This window comes from Panthera onca, chromosome X, assembly GCF_046562875.1.
Source record: "Panthera onca isolate mPanOnc1 chromosome X, mPanOnc1 haplotype 2, whole genome shotgun sequence".
Lineage (NCBI taxonomy): Eukaryota > Metazoa > Chordata > Mammalia > Carnivora > Felidae > Panthera > Panthera onca.
In genome coordinates, this window is record NC_138357.1 from 63,104,796 (window position 1) to 63,110,257 (window position 5,462).

General features: G+C 32.7%; 1 non-coding gene across 1 annotated transcript; it reads left to right on the forward strand.

The window, feature by feature from the left end:
- Positions 1-4,902: 4,902 nt before the first annotated feature.
- LOC145714743 (U6 spliceosomal RNA) lies at positions 4,903-5,007 on the forward strand. Its single transcript, XR_014136959.1, has one exon. It is a non-coding gene; the product is annotated as a U6 spliceosomal RNA (small nuclear RNA).
- Positions 5,008-5,462: the final 455 nt, after the last annotated feature.

A 5,462-nucleotide genomic window follows, 5' to 3' on the forward strand; every position in this document is an offset into this window, starting at 1 on the left:
CTATTCTGCTAGTCTTCTGGTGGTTTTCTGGGTTATTTAGGCAGGTGTAGGTGGAATCTAAGTGATCAGCAGGACGCGGTCAGCCCAGTGTCCTCCTATTCCACCATCTTCCCCAGGTCAGTCAAACATGGCCATTTTTAAAGAACAGGTTAAATTTTGGAAGCACTCTTTCATTAGAAAAAGACATGTCAGTACCAGATAAAGGATTAGTATCCAAAATATATAAAGAATTAATCAAACTCAACACTCAAAGTACAAATAATCCAGTGAAGAAATGGATAGAAGACATGAATACACACTTTTCCAAAGAAGACATCCAGATGATGATGAAAAGATGCTCAATATCACTCATCATCAGAAAAATACAAATCAAAACTACAATGAGTTACCACCTCACACCTGTCAGAATGGCTAAAATGAACAACTCAGGCAACGACAGATTTTGGTGAAGATGAGGAGAGTGGGGAACACTTTTGCACTGTTAGTGTGAATGTAAACTGGTGCAGCCACTCTGGAAAACAGTATGGAGGCTCCTCAAAAAAATTAAAAATAAAACTACCCTACCTCCCAGCAATTGCACCACTAGGTATTTATCCAAAGGATACAAAAATGCTGATTTGAAGGGAACACGCACCCCAATATTTACAGAAGTACTAGTGACAATAGACCAAATTATGGAAAGAGCCCAAGTTGTTCACAAGAGTCAAATATATATATATATATATATGTACACACACACACACATATATATACACTCACATATATACACACACATACACACACACACTGAAATCTTGTCATTTGCAGCAACGTGGATGGAACGAAAAGGTTATGCTTATGCTAAGCAAATAAATCAGTCAGAGAAAGAGATATATGATTTCACTTGTGGAATTTAAGAAACACAACAGATGAACATAGGGGAAGGGAAAGAAAAATAAGATAAAAACAGAGGGTGACAAACCATAAAAGACTCTTAAATACAGAGAACAAACTGACAGGTGCTATTGGGGGGTGACGGGCTAAATGGGTGATGGGCATTAAGGAGGGCACTTTTCTGAATGAGCAATGGGTGTCATGTGTAAGTGATGAATCACTAAATTCTGCTCCTGAAACCAATACTACACACTATTTTAACTAAATTGAATTTAAATAAAAAATAAAAATAAATAAATTTAAAAAATAACATATTGTGCAAAACATAATTAAATAAATAAATAAATAAATAAATAAATAAATAAATAAAATTAAAAAAATAAAAACACTAGATTTTCAAATTAATTAAATTCTTCCAAATACCAGTCATCAACTCTTGAAAGTGTAACTGCTTAGAATTTTGTAACTATATACAAAGCATTGTAGCATTCCTACATTCAATCTATCATCAAGTCTTAACACTTCTCTTCTCATCATGTCTCTCATATCTGTCATTTTGTTTTCATTTTTATAGCCACTCATTTATAGGAGTATAGGTTCTAGGTCATCTCCCTGTGTTTAATTCATCTTACCTTCAGTAGGAAAATGGTTTGTCATAAATAACATTTTCTTGCTAATAATTGCTAATTCCACATGTAACATCTCAGTTAATCCTCACAACACTATGATGTAATTAGTGTTATTATTCTTATTTTATATAAGATTAAACTGAAGTGCAGAGATTATATATATAATTTGCTCAAGATCACACACTTAGGCAGAGCCAGGCTGTCTGATTACAACTTCCATGCTTTCAGTCATTCTACTATATGAAAGAGCCCAAGAACTAAGGGTATCTCCTTCCATTTTACTGAATCCAATATTTAATGCCATGAATCCTTAAACAAAAAGATCTGGAAGGAACCTTTGAATCTATCTAGTCCAGAGATTGCAGACTAGAGGCTTATGAAAATATTTTATTTGGTCTTTGTGTTGTTTTAGTGTAAATTCCTTGTCAACAATTAAAATGGAAATATTTCACATAAAAATTGGAATTATTTAATTCTCTACAAAAATTCAAATATTGAATACACATTACCACTTAGTCACAAACATCTGAAGCTCGGTTATTTCTGTCTGCTTCAACAAGGTATATGAGCTTTAGTTAGACATGTCTCCACTTCTCCTTCACTCATTTAGCTACTTCGTCTTTGTGGAAATTTGCACTTATGATCTATGGTTTGCTTGAACACCAGGAACTTAGGGACACTGACTTACCCAAAACCACATAGAGAATTCATACCAAAATCAAGACTAGAATCTAGGTCTATTTGACTCCCAATTAAGGCTCTTTCTGCTATGTGATGTGTTTCTTTTTATGTGTCTTTAAATAAGTTTTATCTTTTGCTATCAATATTCTCTCAACATTTCTTTTGGCCTGCTCATTATTTCTTTCAAAACTGGTTTCAAAATTTACCCTATACATATTTTTTCAGACTAATTCCATCTGACTCTGGTCACAAATGTATTCAGCATCCTCTTTGCATTAATTAATTTACACTTGTTGATATGCTTCTTTGTATAGCATTCATACATTTCCTCAGTATATATTTTATTTCCTCACCTAGACTAAATTTCTTATGACTAAGGATATCAATTTGTGCAAAATTTGTGAAGTTGGTTAAACTTATGTTAGATCATTCCATCTTCTTTCTCTGCCCTTTAGACTATCCAGTGCCTATTCCTGTGTACTCTTCCTATTCTTATCAAAGCTTTTTTAGAAGACCTCTGTTATCAATCATTTGACAAGGGTCCATGTACAGGTGTCCTGCAAGCTGAATTTGGCCAGCAGTCATATTATGTTGGTATACAAACATATTTTCTTAGTTTAAATGTTTTTATATGAGACATTTGCTTTCTAATTCATCACAGGCCTCTTTATTACTTTTTTTGGGGGGGAGATATTTAATGAAGAAAATGTGGATTTTTTCTAGCTTTATTGAGAAATAATTAACATATGTCAATGTATATAAGAAAGATATTCTTTTTTATATTTAAATTCAAGTTAGTTAACATACAGTATTGTCTTGGCTTCAGAAGTAGAACCCAGTGATTCATCTCTTACATATGACACAGAGTGCTCATCCTAAAAAGTACCCTTTTTGATGCCTATCACCCACCCACCTCCTCTACAGAAACCCTCAGTTTGTTCTCTGTATTTAAGAGTCTCATGGTTTTCTTCCCTCTCTGTTGTTATCTTATTTTTCCTTCCCTTCCTCTATATTCATCTGTTGTGTTTCTCAAATTCCACATATGAGTGAAATTGTATATCTGTCTTTCTCTGACTTATTTCATTTAGCACGATACCCTCTAGTTTCATCCATGTGGTTGCAAACAGCAAGATTTCATTTTTCTTCATTGCTGAGTGTATACACACACACACACACACCACATCTTCTTTATCCATTCATCATTTAGGATCATAAACTTGGCCTGATTTACACACTTGTGTTTTCTGTCTAGTCACTGTAGATGTTTGAGTTTGTGTTCCCTGTATCATATCTTCCATTGGGCTTCTGCATTATTTTCAAGACTCATTCCCACTTTTCCCTAGATTTGATAACTGAATACTTATCTTGTTCCCTGTTCTTGAGTCTAGGAAATCTTAGTAATCTTCCCAAATCAAGGTCTGCCTTGTTATGAGGTGACCCATTTCCTGATACTAAAGTCTGCTTGACTGGGTTCTGAATGATATCTTCTTCTTGATTCAATGGACATGTACTCTGACCTACTTTGGAGAACATGATGTTCCTCCACCATAGACTCTCTCCTGTTAAGTATTTGTGTAAATAATCACAATTTGCCTTGACAATCAAATATGGTGCCTGTCTGCCAAATAGGGCTTCCTTCCAATGTTTAAGTTTGAGCTCAAGTATCTATCTCTGCCTAATAATAATATCTAGATAATAATAATATCTGCCTAATAATAAGATCAAATCCCAGATCCTTTTCCTGTCCAATTAACATGATGACACTTGCAATTAATTAGGCCACAGTTCAAGAATGTCTATTGATATAACACTGTGAATTTAAGTTAATTCCTTTTTCTAGGAACATTTGTATTTTTGAATCTTAGAAATTAGCCAATATGGGGCAAGGGAGGTTTAGAGGAGATGAAGGGGTAAAAAAAAAAACATGAGAAGAAATTTCCCAGAGTATTTCAAAAATTAATCAGTATCCAAGATTGTGAAGCTGTTTAACGTCTTGGTGAGGATGTCTTTTTGTAAACCCAAAAGTGTTAAGCATGAAGACTCATTAAATATTGTTTTTTTTTCCTCTGGGAAACTATTCATAATGCAATATAAATCATACAATTAAACAAATCAGAAACATAAGAGAAAGTTATTCAAAACTAAGTTCTTAGTGAAAAAGACTCAAGATAGTTATATTTTTAAAGCAAAGAAACTAGGACTTATAAAAACTCTTACAATTTTAGCCATGAAATCATTGTTCAGAAAAAGAAGTGATGGGCTAATCAAAGTAAGACACCTATAAAAATTAATCTGGACCTCTTCTGATTGATTAAATTCTCAAATTTTTCTCTCTAGTTTTATCACCAAGCGTCGATAGTGTTTTTGTTAATTAAAGTAAAACTGGATTGCTTTTTAATTCTTTTCAATATTAAATACAATAAACTGCTATTGTTTCAATTTTTAGATTAAAAAAAATCATGGAAGGTAAATTACTAGCCCAAGGTCTCCAAGAGTTCAGCACTCAGAATAACAATATTCTGTTTCTCACAGTTACATGAATAGGCCCAAGACATCAAGGCAATGATCTAGAACAAATACACATAATATATTTATTAAATGTCCTATTGAAAATTATGCACAAGCATGCATATTGTAATCTATATTTGTATTGTTGTAAATTAAAAATATGGACATAATTTCCAGGAAAATAATAGCTATAAAATTAAGATAATTATATGCTCATTTTGGCTGCACATATACTAAAATTGGAATTATACAGAGTAGATAAGCATGGCCTCTGGGCAAAGATAGCATGGACATTTCTGAAGCATTCCACAGTTCTTTTAAAAAATATAATTACACTAAAACTTAGAATTGTCACATATAGAATAGTCTAGATACAATTAAAATTTGCTACAAAATCAGTATATCAATTGAAATAATACTTTTAAACACATAAAGGAATATGCTTAGAATAAGAGAGATAGACAAAAGATGAAAGAAATATAAGAATTACATGCTGAGGCATACATAATGGGAAAGTTTTGTAAAGTTTTTCTTTAGTTTTTATTTAAATTCCATTTAGTTGACATACAACATAATATGAGTTTCACGTGTACAAATTAGTGATTCAATACTTACATACAACAACTTGTGCTCATCACAACAATTGCACTCCTTACTCCTCATCATGAATTTAACACATCTCCTGACCGACCTCTCCTTTGGTAACCAATTTGTTCTCCATAGTTAAGACTCTGTTTCCTGATTTGCCTCTCTCTTTTTCCCCTATGATTG